The sequence below is a fragment of the Grampus griseus genome (assembly GCF_964374135.1).
Source record: "Grampus griseus genome assembly, chromosome: 12".
Taxonomy (NCBI): Eukaryota; Metazoa; Chordata; class Mammalia; order Artiodactyla; family Delphinidae; genus Grampus; species Grampus griseus.
The window spans coordinates 35,317,935-35,329,380 of NC_139006.1; the positions used below are offsets into that span (position 1 = coordinate 35,317,935).

The 11,446-nt window shown below is 40.9% G+C and overlaps 1 pseudogene across 1 annotated transcript; it reads right to left on the reverse strand.

Annotated features, from left to right (window-relative positions):
* Positions 1 to 10,074: 10,074 nt before the first annotated feature.
* Positions 10,075 to 11,059, reverse strand: LOC309831238 (heterogeneous nuclear ribonucleoprotein A1-like; annotated as a pseudogene). The gene has a single exon. The product of its transcript is annotated as a heterogeneous nuclear ribonucleoprotein A1-like (transcript).
* Between the last annotated feature and the right edge of the window lie 387 nt (positions 11,060 to 11,446).

Consider the following 11,446-nt stretch of genomic DNA (forward strand, 5'->3'; position numbering starts at 1 on the left):
GCAAAGTCTTTGGTATACTAATTTGGATCAGAGTCACACAGTTGCAGGTCCAGAGTGCGCCCAGGAGTTCATAAACACGTTTATGGAGTTGCTTTCCCAAGCCCTTCCATCTCAGTCATTTCCTAGGTAAGAAACTCTTTGGTCCTCTGTCCAGACACTTGGGGCTTTAGTGATCCCTCTCTTGCACTGCTGTGTTTGGGCTTACATTCTAGAGAGAAAAAAAAAAAGCAATACGGTTTTGTTCTACCTTCTTTCAGCTGCAGCTTTGAGGATCAGGGAAGAGGGTTCCTTTCCCTAGGAATTTTGGCTCTTGCAGGGTCTCATAACTATTACTGTCAATTCTGCCATGGGATTGCCTGGGGGCTGGGCCATGGCAGAAAAGAGAAAATAACCTTTTCCCCTTCCTGAACACTGAGTGTCCTTCCCTAGTTCTGAGGCAGGTCTAGAGTGCTCCTCCTGGAGTCTGTCTGAGCCACAGTGCTTACTTCCGGGTTTTGGGCTGCGTTGGATTCAAGTCAGAGGCTACTGGAGATGAAAAATGGTAACGTCACTACTGATGCTGTGGTAATTCAAATTCTGGTGACCTTCCTGATGTGCCTGCTGCTATTCAATTTTCAGAGATTTCAAATAGTTGTACCATGCATTCTTTCTGGGCTTTATAGTTGTGTTCAGTGTGAAAGAAAGGGTGAAGCATGCTTACTCCTTTTCACCTGGAATGACAGCCATGAGCTGAAGTTATAATTTTATTTATTTTTAATTAATTTAGATTTAAATAGTCACTATGGCTAATGGCTATCATATTGGGTGGCACCGTTTTAGAATGAATGATATAAAAGCAACTGTGCGTTTCTCAAAGTCATTAGACCTTACAATTTGAATTCTCTGGAAGTGTAGAATATGCTTAGTGGTTAAATTATTAATCAAATTCTACCAGGAGACGATGGAAATTCTTTATAAAACAGATATAGAAGATCTAGAAGCATAAAACAAACTCCATGATTTTCGTAATATCATATTTACAAATAGAGACACTAAAATCTCTGTTATTTTTAACTTTTAAGAGTATATAAACCATAGGAAAAAAGCAGGGAAGTTTGAATTATTCATTTGCATTACCAGAGAATAATGTTCATTTGGAAATTTGCTAATAAGGCACCCATCTATATGACTAGATTTCGATGTAACTTGGAGCAGAAGAAACCATTCAGTATTTTAATGGATAAGATTTCCGTAGTTTCCTGGTTGTTTCGTCTGTTGCACAAATCTGTAAGTAAAAAGTAAAATAGGCAGTGAGTTTTTATGTGCCCTAATTTTGAGCTTCAGCTTTGTTTCACATAGAAACTTTACTTACAAAGGGAATTGGTGATCAAATGCAGATGCTGTCACAATCCTGGCTCCTAAACCCATATTTCTTATAAAATCATTATTTTCCCTAGCCAACTGTAAGATGACCAGAAAACATGATGGATGATGGAAATCATCTTTATTTTTAGGATATCACTAAAATGCTTTTTCCAATATCATGTGTTAGAACCTTTCTACCATGTTATGTTGAAGATTAAGACTGAAGGATAAGTCTTTTATAATGACTGTGGTATATTCTCAGTAGTTAACCTCTTTGGGAATTGATGGTAAACCCAATTAAGCTGAATTTCAGGTTATAATTCCAGGCATGCTGGGAGAGCTTTAGTATTATATTTATGGCTATATGTATGTTCTTTAACTCTAGACATGTCTTATTGTCATATTTATTTTTCTGTTATCCAAATGGAATCAAATATGTATTTAAAGTTGGTGGTTTTCTTGCACTGTTGGTGGGAAAGTAAACTGATACAGCCACTATGGAGAACAGTATGGAGGTTCCTCAAAAAACTAAAAATAGAACTACCGTATGACCCAGCAATCCCACTACTGGGCATAAACCCTGAGAAAACCATAATTCAGAAAGCGTCATGTACCAAAATGTTCATTGCAGCTCTATTTACAATAGCCAGGACATGGAATCAACCTAAGTGTTTGTCAGCAGAGGAATGGATAAAGATGATGTGGCACATATATACAGTGGAATATTACTCAGCCATAAAAAATGAAATTAAGTTATTTGTAGCGAGGTGGATGGACCTAGAGACTGTCATATAGAGTGAAGTAAGTCAGAAAGAGAAAAACAATACCATATGCTAACACATATATATGGAATCTAAAAAAAAACAACAAAGGTTCTGAAGAACCTAGGGGCAGGATAGGAATAAAGATGCAGACATAGAGAATGGACTTGAGGACACGGGGAGGGGGAAGGGTAAGCTGGGACGAAGTGAGAGAGTGACATGGACATATGTACACTACCAAACGTAAAATAGGTATCTAGTGGGAAGCAGCCACATAGCACAGGGAGATCAGCTCGGTGCTTTGTGTCCACCTAGAGGAGTGGGATAGGGAGGGTGGGAGGGAGACGCAAGAGGGAGGAGATACGGGGATATATGTATACGTATATCTGATTCACTTTGTTATACAGCAGAAACTAACACACCATTGTAAAGCAATTATACTCCAATAAAGATGTACTGGGCAAGAAAAGGAGACATAGACCTAGCACAGAATAAAAAGATAATAACTTCTAGTAATCCAGCTACTAGAATAAAGGCATGATATTCCAAAAACATATTTTTAAGTGTCTATCCAGCTTTAGTTACTGAATAAGATAGGCAAAAAGATTGCCCACCTTGGAGCTGACCTTCAGGTGAAGAGAGTCAGAAATTAAACAAGATGAATTTGTTTGGAGTGTCATGGCAGAGATATATGTGCAACTTTCAATATTGTGGTTAGGGATGTCCTCACTGAGAAGTTGATGTTTGAGAAGGGTACAGTGTTAGAGAGTGACCAGCCTTTAGGCAATCAGGCTGAGCTTCTTTTGGGGTTCTAGCTTTGAAGATTAGGAACTCTGGTTCATGAAGTTGAGAAGTCCTGTTTATATCTAGGCAATAGCCATGAAGAAGTCAAAGGACTTAGGAGTTCATTCGAGGCTCTGCATCTGGCCAGGTTGGGAGCTGACATCCCTCGGAACAGAAGGACTTGGAAAAAGGCTACACTAGGCAGATCGGTAAGGTTAAATCAGCTACTGGGATGAGGGGATGGCTAAATCAGGACGCCAGAAGCAAAATGGGTAATAGGGCGTCTGCAGGGATAGCTTCCTGTGCTGAACTTCTGAAGTACTATTCCAGGCTGATCTGTTGGCTCTACTCACTAGGTAGGACTTCCTGGATGGTAAAATACTCACATATTTAAGGTAAATTTTGACATTCATGGGTTATATAATCTCCTCTCGTGGCAGATCCACATGCTTGAGTCTGACCTGACTAGGGTTGCCAGTTAAGGAACAGGGTGTCCTGATAAATTTGAATTTCAGATAAACAATGAAAAGCCTTTTAGTGTAAGTATATCTCAAATATTACTTGGGGTATACTATAATAAGTATACTTACACTAAATATATTCATTATTTTCTGAAATTCAAATTTAACTGAGCATTCTATGTTTTTATTTGCTAAATCTGGCAACCCTAGATTTGAAGCTCATTTGGAGGTCCAAATCCTTGATAGGCCAGGCTTTGGGGTGTGTGATAGAAGCTGAGACCTCCTTCCTCTTTAGCAGCATTTGTTGTTTAAAAATATTAGCATCCTCTATATCTGGGGTCCTAAAATGGATATTATGTACTTTTTAGAAAACTCTACTATTCACAGCAGTGGTGTGAATAACTAGCTAGTGAAGAATTGTATGGCCCTAAAGCAGCATTTAACTTTTCACACCACAACATCAATGTAGAAAGTATAAAATCAGAGCAGTGCTAGGAGTCTTGAACCACACCTACTGGGTCTCTCTATCTTCTGTGGTGGGTTCTAAAGCATGTCTGTGGAAACCTGGGACTCCTTGCTACCCATTTGGAAAACTACTGCTTTAGTATCAAGAATTAGCTGAAAAGATCAGATGAGTCATTAAAAAAAAAAATCCCTCCCCACTGTGTTTGGGATCAAGCATTCTAAGTACTCGGTGGGTATGAGAGAATTTAAAGGTATGAGACAATTTTTTCTAAAGAAATGAATATTAATGGGATATATTTCTAGCAGTGAGTGTCTGGGAAAAGTATATTAACTTGGCAAGGAGGGAGTCCTACATACCCCCTCCCCCCACACTTTTATTTTGCTGTAACTCTCTCTATAATGCCCAAGTTATTTTTTTTTCCATAGGGAATTAGACCCTATTTTATTCCCAGCACAAAAGATGTAGCATGCCTTTTTATTTGCTATTTGATTAAATTCTCACCAGTTTTGAAGATCTGCAAATAATTACTCAGTCATAGGTCAGTTAAGAATACTGAAGTACAACCAGACAGTACATATGGTATTTCAATTAATTTTCATGTGAATTTCTATCATTTCTTTTCTTTGCACTGTTGTCATTGTTGGATAATTTAACATCTGTATGAGCATACTTAATTATAGCTGGCTTCAGAGTGGGCAAGGTCACATGGAAAATGCCATCACGAGAGGCCAGATTTGTACTGTGATTCTCAGAATTCACTCTGAGAATCATCTGTTAAAATCAATTGTGCTCCCAAATGAGGGATACCATTTTTATTTCTGACTTATTTTCAAGTTAAGATGCTGTGTAGATTTGATGTGTAATATATTATCACAGAGTAGGTCTTGACAGTCCTGATTCAGGCAAAACTTGATGCTGGAGTCTCAAAGCTTTGTCCTAGGCTCCCCCCACCATCATCCCTTCCCCCATGTCTTTCCTTCCTGTCCTGTCCCTTTCTTTTCCTTTCCTTCTTCCCCTTTCTCACTTGCTCCCTAAATGATCTTATCCATTTCTATAGACTGTCCTCTTTCCCTCCACCCAAGATAAATATCCCTGGTACTTGACTTTATTCTCTTTATTGGCAATTGGAGTGGCAATTGGAGTGGGCAGGTGGGCTTGGCAAATAAGATGCTGGTGCCTGGGTTTGAACTGAAGGTTGGTGACCCAAAGAATCAGGGACAGTAGAGAGTTCATCTGGGTGGGAACAAGCAGCATCCAAGTCCATATCCTGGGGGCAGCCTGAACCGTGGTACCAGTGGCCACGTTCAGTGTCTAGGGCCAGCCATGGTGGCTGCCATGGCCTCAGCAGAGGAACAATGGCATAATTTTCACTGTGTTCTTTGCTGACCAGTGTTCTGTGGTTTCTGCTTATTTTCTGAGTGTGTTTCTCCAAACTTCTTGGAAATTCTATGAGCTATACAACATCTTTCCAATACATTTCTGTTATACTTAAACTAGCAAGAGTTATTCCTATTATTTGTTGATTGCCATGATGATGGGGTTCATAAAATTAGTCCAGACTTCTTTTCTGAGCTTTAAAATCAAATGCTAACTTAAACTTTCAACTTGGATGTCTCGCATTAGAGTCATCTCAAAATAATGTGTCAAAACTGAACTTGTGTTCTTCTCCCAGGCCTGATACTTCCCCAGTCTTCCCTGCTCCATAACCTTGACTCAGTCCAGTCATCTGGCATCATGTTGGATGATGGATTGTTGACCTGGTCTGGCTGCACCAGGCTGGAGACCAGCAAATAGCCAGAACAATTGAGTAGGAGAGAATAAAGACCCTCTGAGAAGGCCTCAAGGTTACCTTCTCAAAGGAGGTGCTTCACTTGGGTCTGATGTTGTGTCTGCGTCCATCATTGTTACCTTGAGACGCCCATGCACACCCTTCCAGTCTGGCCTCATGCCACTCCTGTCCTTGATGACTGTGGTCCAGACTCACTGGTCATCTTTCAAGTCCTTGAACATGCCAGGCTCTTTCCATTCTCAGGCCCTTTGCTCAGGCTGTTCACAGTGTTTGGAAAGCTCTTTCCTTCTCTTTACCTCACTAATTCCTTCCTGTGCTTTAGCTTAAATAAAATTTCTTTGCCTTTTCTAACCCCCCCAAGCTAAATTATATCTTCCTGTTTGTTTTTGCATTTTCCCCTATAGGTAGTAACTAGAACATTTGAAAGTCTGTATTCCATTTGAAAGTCTATATTTATTTGCTTAACGTCTGCTAGGCTATATGCTTCCTCAAGGTACGGGCATTGTCTCCTCAGTGCTTGCACAGTGTGAGGCATATGGTAGATGTTCAACAGATATTTGTTGTAAAAATGAGTAAATGAAAGAAAATCATAAATTTAGGGGAATGGAAGTGAGGAGGAGAGGATAAAAAGGAAGTACCATTGCTCCTGCCCTTTAGTTAATTTATCAACGTACATCCTTACCTCATGAAAAGAGTTCTTTTTAAGTGGCTGGCATTGCCAGCTCAAGGCAAATATGATCTGGTAGGTCTTTATGTAGAATATTCTAGGCCTCTTGCTCCTTTGGCCTTAGCCCTGCACATATGAGTACAACCAAGGAGCCTCCTCTTTAGGACCTGGGCAGCGTTCATGATCTTCATTGCTTACTCAGAGTGGTACCGAGTTACCCATCTTTTTCACCATCTCTGCTGCTCTTCCTGGGTGCTTGTCTCTCTAACGTTGCTGAAGGCAGGGCCTTGGTTAGATCAGCTGTGGGTTCCCCCTGCAGCATCACCTGTACACCACTTGGTCTACTGCCGTTCATAGATGCCTTCCTTTCCAGGTTGCACTGGGGTTCATTTTCCACCATAATAAATGCTCCTCCTGATGTGGATCTTTCTAGAGATGCTGAGGACTCTTCTTATTTATTAGAAAAGAAAAAAAATTCTGTTCATGGTATATAGGCACCTGGGTTCTGCTAGCTGTCTCCCTTTCTCAGGTTTATACTGGACTTAGAAGACAACCCATGAGTGTCATGGTCTTCCTGTTTCCCACACTGGGTTATTCCCTTTGTCCATCTACTCTGGCAGGTGACAGCTAAGAGGAGCCACCTACCTGCCTAAAAGACGTGCAGAAGACAGTGTCCCCTCAATTCCCTGGCTCCCAAGCCTTCTCCGTGGGGAAAGACATCAGCCAAATTGTCTTTGGGCAACTGCTCTCCAGAAAGCCACAGTGTATACCCATTTTCCCTGTCATCTTAACAGCCTCACCATTAGAAATAGGGAAATCCTCGTTTCTCCTATGTTTAGCCCTGTCTTATGCTCTCAGGCTCCCAGGCATGGGTCACCAGAGGCCATTTGTAACACAGCCCCCTCAGTCACTGAACAGTGAGTTACAGGTATGGGATAGAGAGTTTAACTCATCAACTTCTCGGTAGCATTAATCCTTTTACAACATAACTCAATAACTCTTCTGATTTTTTTAATATGAAGAAATGAATTTTCTAATAAAGAACTTGTTAGGAATGGTCTGAAACCTTAGGAGAAGGTAAGGCTGAAGAGATAGTTTCTTCTGAATTTGTAAGTTTGCAAATTGCTGGGCCAGAGTTCTCCCCTGAGGATGACGCAACTCTTGGAGTCTTGATCATGTCTGGCTCTTAAAAATTGTAGTGATATACCTTTTAATACTCAGAGTGATGATTTAAATAATTGTCTTGAACAGAAAGCACTTCTGAGGCATGACTGATTATGAATTCTAAGTCTTGAAGCTCTTAGAATTCAAAAAATATAATCATAACACATTTTATTTTAACTAATATTAATATTTTTATGGATTGTATTATCCTTTACTCACTTGGAAGTGGGTTTAAGTCTATAATACCAGCACTGGGGAGGATAAATAGTAATATGGACAACCCAAAATATGAATTATTTTTAAATCAATGAGATGCTTTCTATCTTGTAATGTAGCAGACCTAACCTATTTATTTATGTTTTGGTTGGGCTAACATTAAGAGCAATTTATAATCCTTGAACATACATTTATGAGTGCTAAGGTAAATAATGTGCAGGTGTTTTATATTCCTAATCCATGAGGGCCTCCTGCTTTTCCCCAAGTCTAGCCCCTTACCGTTTCTTCACCCTTCCCATAAGACCTTGACCATCAACCATTTTCTCATCGCTCTTGCATCTTCTTTGTCTACTTTCCATTGATTCTTTCTTCTAAGCCTATATTTTGGGGATATTGGGGGATATGTACACACACACACAAATTCTTTTGAAACTGTTTTCTCTTCAGGTTGTCTCAACACTCATTTGTTTAACTGACAACCTTTTTGAGATCATGATATATACTGTCTACCTTCACTTTATGTTTTACTCACTTTTCATGCATTTAAAAATTGTTTTTACCCTCACTTCTATATTAGTTTCCTATGGCTGCTATAACAAATAACCACAAACTTGGTGATTTAAAACAACGTGAATTTATTCTCTTATAATTCTTGAGGCTGGCATTCAAATCAGGTTAACTGGGCTAAAACCAAGGGGTTGGCAGGACCGCACTCCCTCTGAGAATCCGGGGAAGAATCCATTTCCTTGCCTTTTTCAGCTCCTAGTGGCCATCTGGCTCCTTCTTGCATCTTCAGAGCCCACATCGTAGCATCTTCTGCTGAGGTTATTGTGTCACTTTCTGTGCCAACTCTCCTTCCACCTCCCTTCTCTAGAGATACTTGTGATTGCATTTAGGGCCCACCCAGATGATCCAGGAGAATCTTCTCACCCCCAGATCCTTAACATAATCACACCTAGACTCTCTGGGAGTCATTAATCAGCCTGCATCACATTTCTGATCACAAACCCGAAGTCATGACTCATCCCTTTCTCTGCCTTTGTGCAGCATTTAGAGACTGGCTTCTTGAAACACCCCTCTGTCTAACTTCTGTGTCAATTACTCCTGTTTCTCTCGCAAGCATGTTATGTCCTTCTCTTCTTCCTCTCACTTCTAAATGTAGGTTTTCTTCAGTATACTCTCCTAAGTTTTATTTTTCTTGCTTTCTGGACTACCTTCCTTGACCGTCTCCTCCATATCTACACCTTCTCAATCTTCATCTCCTGGGCAAACCCCCTTCAGGACTCCAGCTGTGGTTTCCAGCTGCTTGCTAGACATCTTTCACACGGACAACCCTGAGTAATGAGACTGAACTCATTACCCACTCTCTAGACCTCTTCTGTCTCCTTAATCAGCATCACAGTTAATGACCCAACATTCAGAAGAGTAATATAAGCTCTTTCTCTTTCTTTGTCGTGGCCACTACCTTATTTCAAAGCCTAGATGACTCTGATATAAACTATATCAGTAATTTCCTAACAGATTTTCCTCTCTGTGATTCTTAGCAGTTTCCTACTTTGTTTTGAGAATCAGCTTTCTAAAACCTAGCTGTAACTGGTATAAATTTTGCATTCATAGTCCTCAGCGCCACTGCCCCCCGCAACCTTGCCCTGCCCCAGCATGTTCTGATTAAAATCAGATTTGTGGCCTTCAAGGCTCGCTCCAACTTGATTTCAGGTGTAACTTATAGATTTATCCCCCACCGCTATACTCACTGTAGACTCCTTCCACAACCTGCCAAATGTGAAGAGTTCATGTCTCTGTGCCACTGTGTATTCTGTTACACCTATTTCCTCCTTTTTCATTATGAAAATCTCACAATGCAGACCTCCAGGCAGAACATAATATGCAAAGACATGACAGTGAAATGTATTTTAAATTTAAACAATTATTCAATCTTCTCCTTGCTTTGCCATTGAAAGTGCTAGTACTCTCTGCTGGGCCTTGTTAAGGAATGCCTTCATCAGACTTGGAGGTCCTGTCTTAATTTTCTATTAGTGAAGGGAAGGCTCTACTTAGTCAAAGGCCTAGTTTTTTTGTTTGTTTGTTTTGTTTTGTTTAAAAAAAGACACATTTATTCAGTGTCATGATCAGACTATTACATTTAGCAATCAACAGCATGGGTGCAAAAAAAAGAAAAAAAATCTACATTAAAACCCTTCGTTGGAATGTTTTATACTTTCCACAGAACAGAAACTAAAATAACCTGTTATACAATTAGTCACAAATACAGTCCTCGAGTCTTTTTGCCCATACACATGAGTATTGTCTAAATCATGTTTTCTTTGTTGCAGCGAGGCCCTGCCACCACTGTGCTCGGCTGAGCTCACAAATCTGTTGTAACCTGTAGCTTCCCTGTCACTTCTCTGGCTTCCTCTCCTGCTAAGCTTTGTTTCCTGGCAGTAATCAAAACCTTCTGCCACTGCCACAGCTACTGCTGCTGCTGGAACCACCACAGCCACCTCGGTTTCGGGGTTTGGCAAAGTATTGGCCTCCACCACCATAGGGGCCAGAACTTCTGCCTCCAAAGTTTCCTCCTTTCATGGGTCCAAAATTTGAAGATTGACTGTTGTAACTGCCAAAATCATTGTAGCTTCCACCACCTGCAAAATTGCTTCCATCATTACCAAATCCATTATAGCCATCCCCACTGCCACCATATCCACCACCACCGCGGCTGCCACCAAAGCCACCTCGACCACTAAAGTTTCCTCCATGACCAAAGCTGCCATTCCCACCAAAACCACCCCCACGACCACCACCAAAGTTTCCAGAACCACTTGGACCTCTTTGGCTGGATGAGGCACTAGCCATCTCTTGCTTAGATAGGGCTTTCCTTAATTCACAGTTGTGGCTATTCACAGTGTGGTATTTCTAAATGACAATCTTGTCTACAGAGTCATGGTCATCAAAGGTTACAAAAGCAAAGCCTCTCTTTTTGCCACTGCCTCGATCAGTCATGATTTCAATCACTTCAATTTTCCCACACTGTTCAAAATAATCTCTTAGATGATGTTCTTCAGTGTCTTCTTTAATGCCACCAACAAAAATCTTTTTCACAGTTAAGTGGGCACCGGGTCTTTCAGAATCTTCTCTTGAGACGGCCCTCTTTGGTTCCACAACTCTTCCATCTACCTCGTGTGGCCTTGCCTTCATGGCTGCATCCACCTCCTCCACAGTGGCATACATGACAACCCCAAAGCCTCTGGAGCGCCTGGTGTTTGGATCCCTCGTCACCACACAATCTGTGAGCGCTCCCCACTGCTCACAACGGCTCCTCAGGCTCTCATCAGTTGTTTCAAAGCTCAAACCTCTGATGAAGAGCTTCCGCAGCTCTTCGGGCTCTTTGGGTGACTCTGACTTAGACATGACGGCAGTGGAGCGAGGGCAGACATCAACGATGCTTACTCGGCGGTGTCCACGGGCAGAAAGGAGTAATCTACCGAACGTATCTCCAAAGGCCTAGTTTTAATGTTAATTTCTTTTATCCTTCTTTATTTTATACATTAATTCTACAACTCTTTAATGAGTACCTACTGTGTGCTAGATACTATTCTAGGCCCTGAAAGATAAAATAACGAGCAAAACTAACATGATCCCTGCCTTTTGGAGGTTATAGATTAGCGGGAAAACAGTATTAATCAAATACAGTAAGATAGAAGTCAATGACATCTATGTCAAGTGCTAAGAAGAGGTGCCCAGTTTTATCAGAGTGTATCATTGGGGTGCTGACCTAGTTGGGGGGTTCAAAACAGG